This window comes from Drosophila obscura, unplaced genomic scaffold (genome assembly GCF_018151105.1).
Source record: "Drosophila obscura isolate BZ-5 IFL unplaced genomic scaffold, ASM1815110v1 contig_186, whole genome shotgun sequence".
Classification (NCBI taxonomy): Eukaryota; Metazoa; Arthropoda; class Insecta; order Diptera; family Drosophilidae; genus Drosophila; species Drosophila obscura.
The window spans coordinates 10,786,286-10,804,815 of NW_024542774.1; the positions used below are offsets into that span (position 1 = coordinate 10,786,286).

Here is an 18,530-nt window from a genome sequence, read left to right on the forward strand (position 1 = left end):
CCCACAACTTTGTCGAGGCAGAACTTTGCCAGTTTAAGCTCACAGCTGCCTCAGTCAGCAACCACACAACCCAGCCCAACACAACCCAACCCCTTTCGGCAGAGTCAAATATGCAAATACACACAAAATTATAATTATTATAAAATTTGGGAAATGCCTGGTCCCCCAGCAACAACAAGAGCAATATCACGTTGCTGTCAACGGCAGTGCGGCAGTGCTCTCAACACTCTCGCCACAAAGCCAAATGCCAAACGACAGTGGCAAAGTGAAGCCACCATCTCCACCTCCACCTCTACCTCAGCCAGCACCAGGAGCAACAGTACCTTCACCACTGTCACCCCCACCCCCCCAGGGAACTCTTTTAAAGTTGCCAAATTTTCACTGTGACTGGCAAAAGATTCGAAAGGGCCCCCCCACCACATTGCCGCCCTCATTTGCAAGTCTTTTCCATGAACCCGGAACATTACCAGTTGACGGCAGATGGAGGAAAAGAAAAAGGGAAAACCCAATTTAATAAAATTTCGATTTGCAGGCAATTTGGCTTAATTAGTCAGCTGGCCCGACTTGTCAAGCGGCGATTAATAAGTTTGTCCCCAATCACATGACTGCCAGCACTCAATATAATGTTTTTCGTCCTGCACAACCAATCAATGTGAAATACGGCAAGAATCAGGACTCATTTGGAGCCAAAATTAAAAATGTCCCCATCCTGTAACGCTGACCAGCCCTCTGCTTCGGAAAATTTATAATACCAATACCATTACCAACGCTTCTGGAAGCGCACAATAATTTGTCTATTGAAAACTTTTTCGCCGGCTACGTCAGTTCGTATTCGCGCTCGCATTTGCCTTTTTGTTTGCATGTCATTTATTTTGTTAATGTTCGTGAATAAACAACCACAAAAGCGGCGGAAAGAGAAAAGGAACTCTTACTTGGCAGCATTTAAGCGGCGTCAAGTCAAAAGCTTCGCCAGCAGCAACGTCATCAATTTCAATTTCCACTCCACTCGGCTCCAGGGGGTGGTGGGCCCGTCCGAAGGCAATAAGTATTTCTGCTAGGTGGGGTGCATGGGCCCAAAATATGGCAACAATTTATAAGTGATTCATCATTGTTTATTGGCTCCATCGATGCGCAAACTGCCGGCAGCCAAGTCATGCCCAAGAAATATGGCTGACAATTTCGGCTGGGCCATTATCAGGATGAAAGAATGGGCAGCCGAGTACAAGGTGTTACTTTTGCTATTGTGTCTTCATTAGTCCGAGATTGGTCTTCTAGAAACGGTAAATTGGTGAAATGGAACCGCTTGGAGGATATTCATCTGCAGCCCATAAGCTCATGCAATGCAACTGGCAGTAGCTACTACTAAAGAATTCCAACCTGGTTTAAAAAAATCAATCGGAAAGGTGCCAGCAACATGGGCGAACGAGCACAAGCTGCCACGGCTTCTCAACACTTGTCGACACTTGCAGGCCGAGGCACACCCGTAAAGCGCCCAGCCCTAAGTGGAATTGGCAAAAGCGGAGATGTAGATGGAATCCGGCTGACAATTTCAGTTGTCGTTGCTGCTGCCAGTCCTGAGCATGGCAAAACTTTTCAGCACAAAATGCAAATACGAAACTTAAATGAAATGCATTTTCGCATACCCGAAAATGTAAACTTTTGATTATCAAACCGTTTGTGTGTGTGTGTGTGTGCGTATGTTTGTCCCAAATAAATTCCCTGGCACAATATTAAGTGCAAATTGTTTTGGCGCAATTTTCGAGCTTGCTCGCTCGCTCTACGGCTGGGCCCTTTATTTATTTTATGCACGCCATGGCGACAGCTTAAGGGTCAAGCCCAAGGAATGGAACGAGCCAGGACAGAATGGAACGGAGTCGAGTAGAGTAGAACTTGCCAAGGCGACGACTATTTCTGGCAAAGCGCTTTTCTATTAAAATTTTCATTAAATTGAAAGCAATTAGTGCGAGCAGGGGAATGTGCCACACAGGCAGCCCCGAGCAAGCTGGTAAAACTCTCCACTTGCCACTGGCCACTTGCCACATGCCACTGCCACTTCCTCCATTTTGGTGCTGCTGTTTGTGTTTTGATTATTGTCAGAATCTTGGGCAGCAGCTGCAACTTGCGGCACATAATGGAGGCCAGGACTGGCTGCCAGGCGCAAATTGCGTTCAAGATAACAGCAGCCATCATCCGTGCCATCAAGATCCTTGACAGTCGGGCAGACAGCAGGACCCTCAAAATTAATTTGCTGGCCGCCTGCAGCGACAAATAAATTCGTACCTGGAACCATTTGGAACACCCCGGCTGCGCTTTACTTGTTGGCCATTTTCATTTTTACGAAGTCTGCCATTTTGTCAATTGCGTTGAGCGTTTCCGGCTAAAGAGATCACTGAACTAGAAATTGATAGCGCACGAGCACGGCGCAATAACTTTTGATGGCCGACACTTTGTGGGCAGCGCGACAAACAGAAAACCAAGATATAAAGACAGAAATTGATAGCAAAACCGTTGACAGCTGCGCTGTGCTTATTAAGCACTTTGTGCGGATATCCTACACAGTGGGTTATATTAGGCTGGAGTCAGGCTGGAAACGCTTTACTACATTGTATAACACAGAAAAATGATTTCCAGAGTACGAAAAATGATGAACTTTTTTCAGTTCAGATTTTCATTCTGATACGAGTACAACTCTGCTGAAGCTAACAAAAAAATCAAACAATAAAGTGTTATTTATGGATTTTGTTTTTATAGCGTTTGTTTTTTTGTTTCGCCATTGAAAATTTAAATGAAGTTGGATTTAGTGCAGCCATTTGCCGGATGAGATTTTAATGCATAATGCAGACCCAGAAACGTGACTGTTCCTTTGGCTTCTGTTTTATCCAGTTTTTGAGGATGTATCTACATGTGTTTGACAGCTCGATAATTGAGAGCGTTGCCTGGTATTCCTGGAAATATGTAGGAGCATTGCTGGGGCGAACTTAAATTCCAGTTTGTAACATGCAAAGTTAAGGAATATTCAATAAGCACAGGCCACAGGCCATAGGGCCCCACAAACCGACTCTCCCCGAAGGTCCATTTTAATTTTTCCCAAAAATTACTTTTTGGACTTTTTGGGGAGTTCTCGGACGTGTTTGTTGTGATTTGAAATGTTCCGTTATTGCCATTGTACTCGTTTGTACACAGCTTGAGTCGCTCCGGAGTCTACTGAACCTGGCTAGGAGCAGTTGAAATGCCTTCCTGCTTGCACGTGCGGGCCTTGAAGCAACTTCTGAAAGGCATTTGGAAATTCGAACTTGTTTGGAAGCATATATTGTAGTGCAGACCCGAGGTGCCTTCCTCCACAGGATAGCCCTGTTCGGGTCTTTAAGGGGAGTTTGCCAAGCATTCCTTTGATGAATTTGTGGGCTGTACACTCCCTCAAATCCGCAGACCGATGCCATTTACGTGCGTGAGGAGGGAGTACTAAGTAGGACAGCGGCAGCCCAATTCCAATTCTAGGGACAGGTCTCGTGAGTAGGAGTATGTCAACATTTCGGGCATTTCGACACGCGCACGCACACGCACCTTTCTATTATTCGTGGGAGAGAGAGAGAGAGAGAGGGACAGCTGGTGGCTTTTCCGTTCAATTTTCCCGCGCGCGTTCTTTACGATGCTTAATTTCTGTCACCGAGCCACGCTGCCATCCATTTGCATATTTGACATGGCGCACATTAATAATAGATTGTGCGTTTAGCGGTTAAATTAAAACTTTCTTTTTTGGAAATGTTTTGCAAATGTTCCACGATAATTATTTGTTTTCTTGCGATGTGCCGACCCTGATTCTCGGATACCCCGATCACGTGAGCGGTGCCCCAAAAAGTAGAAAGCCATTATAGTCCCCACTCCCACTTATAACCCACACCAGGTGACGGTGACGCTGACACGGCTACGGACGATGGTCTTGTCTGGTTTGGTCTTGTCTGGTCGGGACTGGTCGGGACTGGTTGTCATGACAGTTGTAGGCTCCAGAGTCCGGCGGACTCAATCCCGGCTCTGTCCCCTGGGCTCTGCCTGGCAGGCACACTTAATTTATCACCATCTTTGCGGTTGACAGTGACAAGGCCGAGCGAGTAGCAGCTGAGACTTTCGCTGCTCTAATTGAATTTGCCGCGCTGTTCGCGGGTTAAAGTGCCTCAAGTTCTTCTCGTGAATTAAGCGCCAAATGCGCCCTTTGGGGCGGGCGGATCATGCCACGCCCTTGCCGCTGATGAGCGGCGGCCTTGTCTCCATTACCGCGCTCAGAGGCATACATCAAGCCCCGCATTGACATGCAGCGCCCGGCTCCCCGACGGATGGCAGGGGCATCAATTATGCTGCCATGCTGAGCAGCATCCGATGCGACGAGTCGTCGGCACTAAAACGGATGGCAAATGACGCCCCATGGCCGATGTGAAGACGTGCAGCGATAAATTAAGGCCCCACTAAAGAGACTGTGAGGCACCCCAAGCGCACACATGTGTAGGCATCCGCATACAATTACAGGAAGAGGCATTCAATAAATAAATTTATTCATGACTTTTCGTTTTCATTTCCACTGGCAAAGAGGCTGTGCATATTGTCATATTTGAGTGCTGCCAGGATGCGGCATAAAAAAATGTTATAGCACACCGGAAGGAGCAAGGCAAGAAGGCGCACATTAACATAAGCACAGTTATGTACACATGTACACACACAAACACACATGTTTGTCACATGTCAGAGCGTGTGTAGAGAGTCGAGATCTTTGATTTCTTGCAACATTCTTTCGTAGTGAAGCGATTTTGGCTTTCTTCGCTTTAATTTGCGAAGGTCATAAAGCGGCGCACTGCAACCAAGCATTTCTTTCTTTTCTCTCTTCTTTTGGCCATTGCAATAGTAATGCACAAGATTCTGAACTTAATGGAGTGCAACTGCAACTGCAACTGGAGCCGCCATGGAGCAGCATGCAGCAACGAAAGTTCAAAATGTCGACAAACGAACAAACAAAATTTCATTTACAGCGCCTCGTAAATTGCGTACTTGTATGTACGTACACACACACACACATATGTGTATGTGCAGCACTAGTTTACAGTGCGACTGTGAGTGTATCTGTTGTGCTGTTCTGGGGGGTGCAACAAAAATGTTGACTGTATGTGTGTCAATGCCGTTGACGTCGAGTGAGCGTGAAACAAATGCAAGCTATAAAATCTCAAAAGCAACAAAGCGCAATGCCAAAGGGCGGCAGTGAGGAGCGCCAGAAGGAGGGTCGTCTCCAACGAGCGGTGCTTATTTGTATTTGTACCATAAGCAGAGCAATGGCTGCCAATGGCAAAGACACTCACAAGAACACACACACACATGCAAGAACAAGCGAACGCACACACACTTGGAGAGATGTCGTTAAGCTGTGCAAACAATTTCGCGGAGCAGGGCATGAAATTCTTTACAGCCAGTCCACACCACACCATCACCATCACCATCACCGAGGAGGCAGCACTCGTAAAAGTGTAAATGGGAAATTAGTGAGTTCACATGGCGTAAGAGACTTTAATGGGGGACTTGGAAAGCATTTTATGCGCTTTCCAATAATACAAATTCGCGCTTTGCCAAGACTCTTAATATTTTCTATATATTAGTTGGCTAACCATTTCCGTCTGCCCATAGGCGGGTAACAGTAAACATACGTAAACAGTCAAAAACTAATGGATGCATTGAACAAAAATATATTTTGGAACCTTTGTCATGTACTCGATTACCAGAGGCAACTTCTGGTTTTAGTATGCTTTTTGTTTTGTTGCTGAATATGTTGTACTTCCATCGCTTATCGCGATGACGCGTGTCAAACGTTGCTGTTCTATTTCAACGCTTCCTGCTGGCTCTGAACTGAGCCATACGAACTTTACTAGTCAGTGTAGGACTGGCATGGTCTGTTCTGGTCTGGGATGGGCCGCCTGCAGTGCTGATGACTGCCAGCGACAGTAATGGAACGCGATTTTGGCTTCCCGGTTGCTGGAGCAACTTTGGCTGCTATCCCTGTTGCCATGGACCTCGACATCAACAACATCGGTCGTGTAATCACTTGTCATGCGGCTAAGCTCTGGGCTGCCACAGTAACACTCCCCCCACGATACGGAATGCTTTGCTTATTTGTAAACACTTGGCCGGTGCTGCTTCGCTCCCATACACACGGAACGAGAGCAGAAAACTCGGGGAAAACTTATTGAAAGAGCCTCCTTAGTTTCATTGGTCCGCACAAATTTGCTTTGAGGTTTCGCCCAGCCTGTCAGACAGACGGACAGACACAAAGACGCTTTTTCGAAAATATTTTGAAATACAAGTTGCGCAATTTATTGAGTAGATAAATTTTGCCGTCCCGGTTTTTCTGGCATGTTGTCGCTCAAGATGTGAAATTTATATGAAAAGTTGTATGGCCTTACACTCTCTCTCTCTCTCTCTCTCTTTTCCTTTGCTCTTTTTATATATATATGGCCCTTATTTATTCTCCTGCTCCTTCTCTTTGGGTGGTGATGGTGGTCCTTGTGAGATCAAAGTAGCGAAATAAATTAACTTGAAATGTTAGGTACGATAAAGCGCAGCCGATAAGCGGACCAACATCGGCCGCTTGATGGAAACTTTCATGGCTCTTATCGCCGCTTGAAGTCGCCTCAAAGTGTGTCCCTGCCACTGCCATTGCCACAGCCGTTTTCTCTCTCCCCTATATGTAATTGGGTGTGTGGGTATTGTTGTTCCTTGCGCATGGCGTGTCCTAATGCGGGGCCACGCTGATGCAAATATGTCAGGCTCAAAGCGCCGTTGCCTCGGCCGTGCAATTGAATTATTGCATGCCGTTGCTAATTCCGCATGTTTGCCCCGTCCTGTAATTAGCCGAGCCCTCATTAATTGAAGTGACTGTCACAGCCAGCAGAGTCCTGGGGAGTCTGGACACATGCACACAACCGCTCGAGCAGCTATGTAAATGCCAGCTAATATGCAAAGCCTTTCCACCACTGGGCTATACTCGTCTCGTATTCGTGCCAGCGCTCACGGCAATGGCAATGGCAATTGGCTCTGACCTGATGTTATCCTGTGCACGGAGTGGAATGCATTATTAATTTGCATTGTGTGAACAAAAAAATATGTATTTAACGCTGTGCTGTGCCGGGGTGTCCAGCAATTCGGATAATGGAGGGCTTACAAGGCAAGAACGATTGAAATATGTATGGGAATGGATGGAATTGCATTGTTTATCAATCAGATTTTAATGTCATTGAATACTTCAAACCTTTTTCTAAATAAGTTTCGATTAAAGTTGACTAGAACTTATCCTCATAAGCAAGCGATGCACCTTTCCCTCACAGCCAAAGAAAGTCGCGGTTCATGATTGACAGAGTCCCAATTAAGACGCCACAGTTCACAATACACAGTCGCACTCGACGATATAGCAGACCTAAGCCTGATTGAGACAAGAGGCACTGTTGTTGCTCACTCTGATTATTGTGCTATTGCCTGCCTGCCTCAGCCGATAGACATACCAATTGGGGCAGGCCGGAACTCCATTCAGGGCTTAATAAGCGCAAATATTTGCACATAATCATCCTTTTTGGCTTGGGCTGGCGTGCTGCTCGGACTTGTGCATAATTTTGGTTGAATTTCTGCAGCAGCACATGAAAATGTGAAAATGTTTAAATATTTATGAAATTATGCTAAAGTTTCAACAAGTCATAAATCTCTGTTGATGTTTGACTTTTTATGCAAAATTTATTTCATTTGCATAAAAATGGCTGACAAAATATTTTCCCAGCAGTCGTGTAGGGACAAGAGCGTTGCTGTTGTAACAGGGGAATGGGGAGGAGGGCATAAAAGGGAGCGCCAGCTGAACAAAGATACACGAAATTCAAACAATAAACACTAACAAATGCCCCCCACAACCCAGGGCGCACACCTGTCCACGTCCACTGGTGGACTGCAGGGCAGCCCCAGGGCTGTTTTATGAGTATCTGTTGTTTCTGCCATCGCTAGCCCACGTCCCCCCACATCCATCCAGCCCCCCTCTGCCGCTGTCATAAGCACGGGAATTTTCCCAAAAACTTTTTCACGTAATCAATCACGCTTCATTTATTGACACGAACAAAGGATGGGCCATTTGGCAGAATGGCAGACGGGGTCTGAGGTTGGATCTGAGTTTGGGTTCGAGCCCCTTTCGGGGTCTCAGATTTCTCGGCTGGTCGAAGGTTTAGCATCCCGCAAATCTGACCCATAGAGCACCCTTAGCCCTGTCCAGCTCATTTGCGGCCAAAGATTGCACCTGCTGAAAGGTGTTGGGTAGATTTACGTCAGAAAAATGTTTGATTTAACCAGGTGGCGCCAACACTCATGCGTCATGTCATGTGTGCCGCGAATGCGATTGATAGGGACGGACACACCCAATCGAATTCAGTGCGAGGTGAAAATGTTGGCAATTTACCAATAAATGAAAAATAAAGCGCAGGACAGAGCGGGCCCTTGGAATCTCTCATTTACTCGGCCATACACAATTATTTCAAATATTCTGCCAGCGGATGGATGTTTCAAGCTGGTGGGGATTATTGCTAGATAAATTCCATTGGAAAAGCATCAAATAGATTGGAATCGTAGCAGTGATGTGCAACACAGTGCAGCCAGGCAGCCAGGCAGCCCTCATGTGGGATCTAAAATGATGAATGGCAGACTGCACAGCTGCAAAGGCTCTCCGTGTTGTCAGAGCTGGCCCAGAGCCAGAGGCATGTGCACAAGTGCAGGCCACAGAGGCCGTTCTTGATGAAAGTGAAATTGTAAAGCCGCATTTAAACTTGGCATAAAATAAAAGCTACTGTCACATTGCCAGCTGTCACTTTCCAACAAAGGAAATGCAAAGGCAAAGTCAAAGGCAGAAGGAAAGCAGAATCAGAGTCAGGGGCAATAACAATAGCAAAGGGAGCGTGGAAAATCACTTTGTGTCTTCTGCCACTAATTGTACATCGTGAGTCATCCAGAGTGGAATACAAGCAGGGCGAAGAGCAGGAAAAGTCCTAGGGCATCGGGCTCTAAATCGACAAAATAGGAGTAATTTCTGTAGCATTCTGAATTCCAATTATGTGGTCTTTGAGTTGGCCCAGCCACACAATAGTGCGCGGAGAATACGATACGACAAACAACCAAACAAACACGGGAGTGTTCTCTTGTTCTCCACTGACGGATTTCGCTAGCCATCGATGCCATTGCGCATTGTTGTTTTAAGCAGATTATGGATTGTGCGGAACGTGTGCGAGGGCAAAGCCAGATATATCCAAACCAAGAGAGAGAGAGTGAGAGATAGAGAGAGCGCGTTCCTTCATGACAGTTGACAGTTTGACACAGGGCCGTAAACAGGGAATTCGATTAATTTTTGATGAATCAATGTCAAGTCAACTACTGCTGCAAATCTGTGAACTGTCAGCGCGGCTGCAGCCGATGTGCCACCGGTTGTCCTGTCCAGCAAAACCACTCCACCGGCTCTGGCGGCTCTGCGCTGACAGGCGGATGTACGCGTATCTGGGAAGGTGGCTTGCCGAAGGTCGTTGCTCAGTTTACCCTTTTGAAGGAGACACGTAATTCCACACACGCACCAGCACAGCACACATACACATACGCATATAGGGATTCGCATATCGGTGACACTGCTTAATACAGCCCCACGCGAGAGATAGACAGACAGAGAGAGAGAGAGAGAGAGAGAACGACACGGCTTCGTGGCCGCGGTGGAGGCTGGAAAGAGGGACGGGCAGAGACACGAGCATTACGTGCCTTTTTTTCATCCTGTCTTTTCGGCGGGTGATTTCCTCTCCTTCCCGAGTCGGCGGCAGAAAATTGGCATATCAACTCATATTTTCTTTCGCATCAAATGGAAATGTTATGCCGCCCCAAGAAAGTGGCGAAAAGTATGTTCGATATTTTTCAATCAAATTTCCGCAAATGTCACGTATACGCAGCGCTGGCTGTACATACTTATTGATAATGCTCGCAAACCCCAAAAGCAACGTAGGAGAAGCAAGAAGCAGGACCAGCCACCAGCCACCAGCCACCAGCAGAAGCAATATTGATAGCGCACACGCACTCAGACATCATATCCTTATATACATATACATATATGTATGTATGTATGTATGTAAGTACGAGTACGAGTATGTGTGTGTATATAGTGTTTGCGTATTAAAGTTCATTCTTCAGTCGTTGCCAGCGTCTGTTGCCACATTTATGCCCATTAACCAACTTTGCGCCAAGCATTTTTGACATCTCTCTGCTGGTTCCGCTGCCGCTGCCGATGCCGATGCCGGAGCTGCTGCTAAGTTCCTGTTAAATTTTTGATGAACTCGAAATTGCCGATGACAGAGAACTGTGCAAATTTTCAGCTTTCCTGCCACGCCCGTCACGGATCGGGGAGACAGCAGTGGTGTCAGTTGGAAATACTTGGACATATTTCGGGGAGCTGTTTATGCTCGACAGCTGAATATTTAACAGCGCCGAGCAATTTCATTAATAAATATTTTAGCCAGCCACCCGGTGAATAATATACGAGTGCGAGTGTGAGTGCGAGTGAGTATAAGTATATATGTATGTGGAATTCATTTTCGTGGCTGAGTTAACTGGGTGGCATGATTGGGACATCCTTCGGAGGAGACCAGTGAGGCACGAAATTAAAGCAGATTCTAAGTAAATTGCGCAAATATCTGATAAATTAGTCCTGCTCGGCTTTATTATGCAGGCAGCAACGAGCTTCCAGTTCAAGTGCTCGTGGCCGCCACTCCAAACGGGATAAATGAATTCTGTACACGACGGGGCCTGCCATGAGGATGCGGATGAGTAATGAAGCCAGGTTGCCTGCCCCTCTCCATCTTGGGAGGTGGGCACGTCAGCACCTTTGCCCTTTATTTATAGTTGTGGGCATCGCACCAAACGTAGTGCGTGTGGGGCTGGGCTGTGTTGTGTGGCCTCCTCTCCTTTGTTGGGGCTGGCCGCTTATGCGTGTATAGCTCGTAAATAACTACGCCGAAGACACATGCCACTTTATGTCAATTATTTTGACAGCTAACAAGAGCAAATATGCAGCCAGGTCGACGTTATTATATCACATTTAACGGCACAGCTCCGGCACACACGTGGCAGGGCCATCAAATAAAGCTAAGGGAGCATCACCCTCCCCCAATCTCCATGGCTAGGCTATGGCTATGGCTATGACTGTGACAGGTGGGAGTGGGACATGAGCAGGAGTACTAACTTTTTGCCTTTCATGCATTGTAATATGTACCTATTAATCTGGGCGAGCGCTGAGGTGCCCGCCAAAATGGCTCAAATAATTCATAGAAAAAAACCAGGCTTTTTCTTTTTCATTTGAAGTACTTGCTTGAAGTTTGTTTGAGTATAATGATGTGACTATCAAAAGTTATTATTATTTGCTTTTATTTGTATAGAGCTACATATAAAAAATAGCACAAAGTGAATGTACTTAATGATTATATTTAAAAAATTAACAAAAGGGAAAAAATACGATTTTTTCTCGACCGACAGACCGACAAAAAGCAAACAATTAATCCGCATAATTTATCAAGGTTTGCCTCTGCCGGACATAGACATAATGACGACAGCATCGAGTGAGGCAGGGCCAAAGTGGATTTCCCCAAAGGGTCTGGCCACGGACATAAAGTACATACTGGTAGTCGAGCTACTCCCAGGATCGCGTTGGACTCTGCACGTACATGAATTCACATTCAACTGCAAAGAGCCCAAGCGGTAATGAAGTTATGTCATGGCCTCGGCCTACGGGCGTGGTCGAATGTCCAGAGGGTGTAGCCGAATCTTCGATTCGGTGTTGTTGTGGCTGCTGGTGCTGCTGTGGGGTCATATCAAAAGGCGATTTAATGAAATTACGGTCAGTATTAATCAATGTCAAGGCTAATTGAGTATGAAAACAGGCAGGGAATGGAGGAAAGAATGGAACATGTGGCAAGGCTCCAGTGATTGCCCCATGCATTGCCACGAGATCCAGATCCCCATGCCTGGCCCGGCCCGGCCTGGCCCGGCCGCCCATCCTCTTGAATCAGCGTCAGCGTCAGCATTCATTAGACACATCTGGAGCCGAGCAAAAACTCAACCTGACGTCTTAAAAGGGTTTGTCTGCCGCTTCCGCATCCGCATCCATCCACGAGTCTGCCGTCAGGCCATTCGACATCGACATCGGCATCCCCGAGCACGTGTGTCAACGCATGCTGACGATGAATACCTGCGCATCCCACAGCCATGTGCGAGCTCTACCCACCCGCCCATAATTTGTATTATTTCTGAGGGGACGACGCCGAGTGGGCAGGATTTTTCATTTGTTCATTGGTTCTGTTGCAGCTGCCAGTGGGTCTGTCTTGGCCAGTCCTCGCCCTGTACTTTCTTTGCTTTATTCCGCACATCGTTTGTCAATCGTAAATTGTGAGCTGACAGGGACAAATGGCATTGGAAGTCGATTTTATTTGCCGGCGATTGTGGCAAATGAAGTGGAATCATTTTCTTGATTCTTTTTTGTTTTACGAGTGGACGGGAGCACCCAAAATTATTGCCCCGACCTGGCTCTCACTTGGCCAACCTTCATGCTCGTCCAGGTCCATCTCCCATCCCCGCTTTAATGCCTAATGTAATCAGAGCTGATGGCAGCCAACGAAAGTAAACATTTTGCACATGCAAAATGAAATTGGGTGCAACGAGAAATGTCGACAGCTTGCAGCTGTCTAGGGGCGGGGTCGGAAAGGTGCTGCCATTAACTTATTGAATTTTAGCCAATTTAGCAGCAAGCACTTAGCAGACCACACAGCATCGCATCGCATCGCATCAGTCTCGCAGAAGAAGGAGAAGAGGCTGCAGCACGAGCGCACAATTGCCCGGGGGCAATGTGTCTGTCCACGGCCATGTCCATGTGGAAGGCTGGCTGCCACGTCAAGTGGCGGTCCAATTTAGTGTGGCAGCCCCGCTCAACCCAACTAAATCAAGCTGTGCTGCCTAGCCAGCGCCATTGCACTGGCCACCTGTCAAGTGCATGTAGATAAATTTCCCGGCTAATGGTGCCGAGCGCCCTGGCTAGCCGCAAAGAAACGTGGCAACTGTAGCTCTAGCTACAGCCGGAGCCAGTGCCGTAGCCGGAGCTGTAGCCAGAGCTGAAGCTGTGATTGTGATTGTGAGAGCAAGTGCAGCCGGCAGCTGTTTAAAATGCTACAAAAATAACAGTGATCCGACGAGAGGCAGCTTGCTACTCTCCCAGTTAACTTAATTGAAAATCACAAAAATTGGTCATTCCGGCACAATGAGCAAAGCAGCCAGAGGGTTGGGTCGGGTTGGGTCGGGTTGGAGACGGTGATTGGCAGCAGGGGGAAGGGAAGGGCAAGAGCAGAAAGAGCAGCAAGAGCGGATAGTGGCAGCGATAAATGCGGGCAAAGTGCATGGCAGGAAGCGCAAAAACAACATGCTCGGCAAATTCAATTCGCTTTAAAGGCTCAGCGCTGAAAGGCTTTTTGCTGTACCAAAACCCCACTGGAACGAAGCGAAACGAAACGAAAACTGAAGTTAAGTTAAGTTAAGTAAGGAAAGGAAAGGAAAGTAAAGGGGCCAAGGCAAACACACTCGCTGTTGGCTTGTGTAAACCATTTCCACTCTGCTCGTGCTGGCAATTTTTTCCCTTCCGTCTGCATGTTTAGATAAAAATAAACTTTTAAATACAACTCGCAAAGGCTCTTTCCGGTCTCCACTCTTGCCAGTCCTGTGAACATACACAGACACACACACACACACACACACACATTTCAACATTAATTCATTTGATGGCTGAAACACCAAGTAAACATCGTGCATTGTTTAGACTGCCTAAAATAAACTCAAATAGTGGCAATCGATTTCGATGTGCCACCCATGCACGATGCAGCCATGTGTGCATAATGGCATTACAATCAGTTTTCAAAGGAACCCACCCAACCTCACATTGGGTGAATCCATATCCATCCTCTACCCGCCCCCCCCACCGAACTTATAAATAGCACGAGTCGGGGACGGGGACTTTTGCTTTAATTTGCCTCTCATTTCAATAAACCCTTCGCTGCCAAGCAGAGTTTTGAGCTCATAATTCAGTCCCAGTCACGAACCCCGGCCTAGGAATTTATACTCGAGTTCAGTGGCACTCATTTTTAAATCTCCCAGTATCGGCGAAAATTTATGAGATCCAGAAAAATGAAAACATAAACTTGTCAGTCACACGTAGGCACATAAATTGCCAAGGGTCCCTGTTGGTCGACTGTCATTTGGTTGCGGCGTGTAATCCGAGCTCATAAAGTTCAATAAACTTGAGGGGATTAGGTGGCTGCTCCCTCCGGCTCCACCCACGAGGCCCTGCAGGGAAGTGCACTAATTTATGGGATCCACCGTGATGCTCGTATCTCCTCAGCACTGACCTTTTGCCCGGCCACACAAATAAATAAAATAAAATGGCATAATCGCCATCGTAAAATGCGGCTCTGGCACAATTCAAATGAAATTGGGCATGCCAGTACCCAGTGCCCACTGCCAGTGGTCAAGGATATGCGGCTGCTCCTTTTTAAATAACTCTCCACTCTGAGGTGTGCCCATGCATGAAAATGGCCATGGATACGAGCTGGAAATGGAAATAGTCAAGTAGAGTGCTGTGAAGGGCATGAAATACTTTGGGTAAAAGTTTTGGTAGGGTGGGGAGGTGGTAGGTGTAGGGGGAGGGACACACGAGCTCACAATGTGCCTCATTTTGAATAAATTAAATTTGTTTGCAGCTGGCCATAATAAGCGGTCATTCCATGTCATGGGCGTTATGGTTTGGACAGATAGATGGATGGATGCTGGGATCTGGGATGAATGGCAGCCGTGCTCCAATAATTTCATTAGGAACAGAAACAGGATCGCTGTCGAAGAGCCCGCAGCTAATTAGGCGTTTTAAATGTCAGTCGAGGCGGCTTAAAAGGGGATCACGCTGAATTTCTCTAGAACATATGCCAGTGGCGGTTGGGGCTTTCCAGCTGCCGGCTGCCGGCACAATATGGCCAAAACAAAGCTCAATATGCTCATAATCAGACGAAGCTGCCAAGCTCCCCATTAATTATGCATGTGTGTGTCTGCAGCATATGGACAAACTAAGCAAGGAGCAGAGCGGTGGGGTGGTGAGGAGAGGAGAGGAGAGCTACCCAAAGTGGCAGTCATTTAATGGGCTTAATTAAATAAACAAATGGCAGCGCGCTTTTGGCCATAGTCGCATTAAAAGTGTATGCAACACAGAGCACGAGTGGACCAAAGGATTGGCGCGGCAGTGGACCGAAATAGAAGTGTTGGAAGTGGGAGTAGGGAGCACAACCTGGCCAGTAAGCTTGCATAATGAATCGGGATGCGAAAGAATATTAATGGATTTTAATTTGTCAGTTGGTCCGCTCTGCACTTTGGCCTTTCGCTAATCGAATATTTAATTAGTTTGATGCCTCCCGCATTGGCTTGAAGATTAGCAGAAGTTTCAGGGAGCATTGTTCTCGCGGGGGAAAACCCCAAACCCCAGACCCGAGCTCCACCTCGAACATATCCCAAGCCCAAACACAAACGCAAACCCGAACCCAAACCGAAACCGAAACCAAAGTCAGAGTCAGAGTCAAAGGCATTTGCAAGATTTCTGATCGGACAAACAAACCGAAGGAGGGGGAGGGACGGCTCGGGAAAGGTCCCCCGCCTGGGTCCTCTGTGACCCCCCGAAATGACCTCAGATACAAGATTGAGAACAAGAACTAAATTTCTAAAGTGCTTTCTCGAGCCAAGTCAGAGCAGCCCCATGGGCCGCTCTCGCAATTGCCGCCAATGATGATGGGAGCAGGGCGATGGGCGATGGGCGAGGGTCTTCGCAGGACCCTTCGTCCTTTTACTTTGGCTTACTTCGCTTTGCTTTGGTCCTGCTTTATTACACTCAAATCATTTCCAAGAGTCAACTTCAACGGCCTGCACCCAGCGCGAAGGGGTTGAAAACAATTCTGAAAATTTATTTTCATTAATTTCAATGCGCTGCAAAAGTTTGCTGCCCCCAAACAGAGGGAAAAGGGGGGTCAGATCGGGTGAGTCAAATAATTACTTTTTCGGATTGGACCAGCGTGTCCTTTTTTAATTATTTCGCCAAAGCTTTGTTGCCCCAGCTCCCCTGAGCACGCGACTAGCGAGGCGAGCATAATTAATTTATTTCATTTTTTTCGCACAACGTTGCCAATAATTAATTGAAACAGCCCGAAGAAGGCGTCCGCGTCCCTGCACCACTCTTCGGTCTGGCTGACAGCGGATTAGGAGACTTCTATGTGTTGTCTGACTCTAACCCGATGACATGCCCAGGCCCAGGCCCAGCCCCAGATCCACTGAAGTGGCATTGGAGAATGATGACGCTGATGTTGGGGAAATGACGCGCAGTCTATGCCGCCATATTGATTGCACTTAAGCCCCTACAAAGGGCATAAAGCAGACTCTTACCCTGACTTGGACTCAGAGTCAGAGTCACATTCAGATTCAGATTGGGAATCACATTTGCTTTGGGATCCATCCTCTACCCGTCTTCCTTCTGCTGCTGCTGCTGCTGCTGCCAAGCCGTAATGTCAATAACATGCAAACTGCTGACGCCTAGGCTGACATCCCTGACTCAGCAGGCGGCAATCAGGCCGGCCGACTCGTTCAATGTCAATGGATGAGTGTGTGTCTGTGTGTGTGTGTGTGTGTATCTCTACCACCATCTGTCTGTATGTGGGTGTACGAGTATCTGTGTGCTAGTTGGGGGCCTGCTGTTTGTGTTGCATGCGCAGCTGCCAGACACAACAGACGCTGAAAAACTTTGCTCTGTTTGCTCGTCCTTATCGCTGGAGGCCTGCACTTTGAACTGAATGAACATGAACTCCGAATATGCTCCACTTTGATCCCCTACTAATTGTATTTATTTCTTCTATTTTTAGATACCAGCATTGAAGCGATGGTAAGTGAACGAATACGAAAACAAATACGTGTACAAAGCACCATCATTAACAGAAACTCTATCGATTTCTGGGCAAGACTAATTGTGGGTCGGTCGTATCAAGCATCGGCCAGTTGTGCAACGAGACGCGCGTGCACATGCAGATGGACTGCCTGACATGGGGAAATTAATTGCGATGCTTTTGGTTAATGAACTAGTTGAAAAAAAAAACCCGATAGTGCAAGCTGAGGTCACAGGCAGGGTGCGGATAAGAGGATGGAAGGGGCAGTGGCGCTGGCAAAAAAAAGGACAATTTGCTAAAGTGACGTCAAAACAATTACGTGCAAAAATACGCTTGATAATAAAATGAAGTGGAATGGCACCCACTGCCAGTGTCAGTGCGAGTGCCGGTGCCGGTGCCAGTAGGCGGTTCTGGGGTGTGCTCGGACTCTGTGAAATGCTGGAACGTGTTCAAGTGTTGACTTTTATAAATTGTGCAGTCGTCTCTTCTTGGCTGGAGCTGGGGCTGAGGCTCCTCCTTGAGTTTGTTCAGGTGAAAATGTGTTGGCGTGCGCCCAACTTGGTCAGCAATTAATTACGCCTGCAAGATGGAACGACAGATAGATATACAGATAGACAGACGGACAGACAGACAGTCAGCCTGTCAGGCAGGGAGTGGGTGGGTGCCGTGCCATGCAGTGCCTCGTCTAAAGATATCTTTAAACTGTATTTAGCAAGGCCAAGCCAATCAGCTTCAACTGGCTGAAGCTAGAATCAGTAGCCCAGAACGCTCAATACACTGCGCGTATTATTCCGTCTGTTGCTTGGCAGCAGATTTACTCGTATTTTTGTCTGCCATGCCTGCCTGACTGCCTCTGAATGACATTCCAGCGAAGAAGTGAGGGAGTGGAAGAAGTGTCCGCTTTAGTTTATCTCGACGCAGTGAGCGTTAAAATAATTGCAGGCTTTTCTTTCAGCCTTCTGTGATTCTGATTCTGTTTCTGCTCCTGCTACTCTGCTTTCTGGAAATTCTGTTTTGCAGCCCTTGCCGCAATTAATGCCAACAGATTAATTATACGCATGGCTGCATATTCTGCGTTGGCTGTTTTTAAATTTATTTTTATTTTCCGCCGCAAACGCAACAAAGGCGGAAACCATAAAACCCACAAAAAGCCAGCAAAAAAAGCGAGTAAACCGAAAAGGGAATGCTGGCTGCTCCTAATGAGTGGACATTAGCCGATACTCTGGTCATCGCCGGAACCCTAATTTGGTGTGACAAGGGGCACGGCATGAATGGCGGATAATCAAGTTGGCAAACTCTGCATCAGCCTGCCTCCTGCCAGCTCAGACAACCTAAAGCATATTTTAAGTGACTGCAATTTGGTATTGATAGTATCGAGGCAACAGATGTGGCAACAATAACTTTGTGTCACGAGCACGGCGAGCATGGGGAGCATGGGGCATGGGGAGTACCATAAATCTTGGCGTTGTTGGTATTAACATCCCATGTGTAAAA

At 47.1% G+C, this 18,530-nt stretch overlaps 1 protein-coding gene across 4 annotated transcripts in view; it reads left to right on the plus strand.

Annotated features, from left to right (window-relative positions):
- Positions 1-18,530, plus strand: part of LOC111079837 (zwei Ig domain protein zig-8) — a 58,839-nt gene that overhangs the window by 11,748 nt on the left and 28,561 nt on the right. For all 4 annotated transcript variants that reach the window (XM_041593043.1, XM_041593045.1, XM_041593046.1 and 1 more), the window contains exon 2: positions 17,016-17,035. The gene's annotated coding sequence lies outside the window, so the exon portion shown is untranslated. The remainder of the gene's footprint in view (positions 1-17,015; positions 17,036-18,530) is intronic.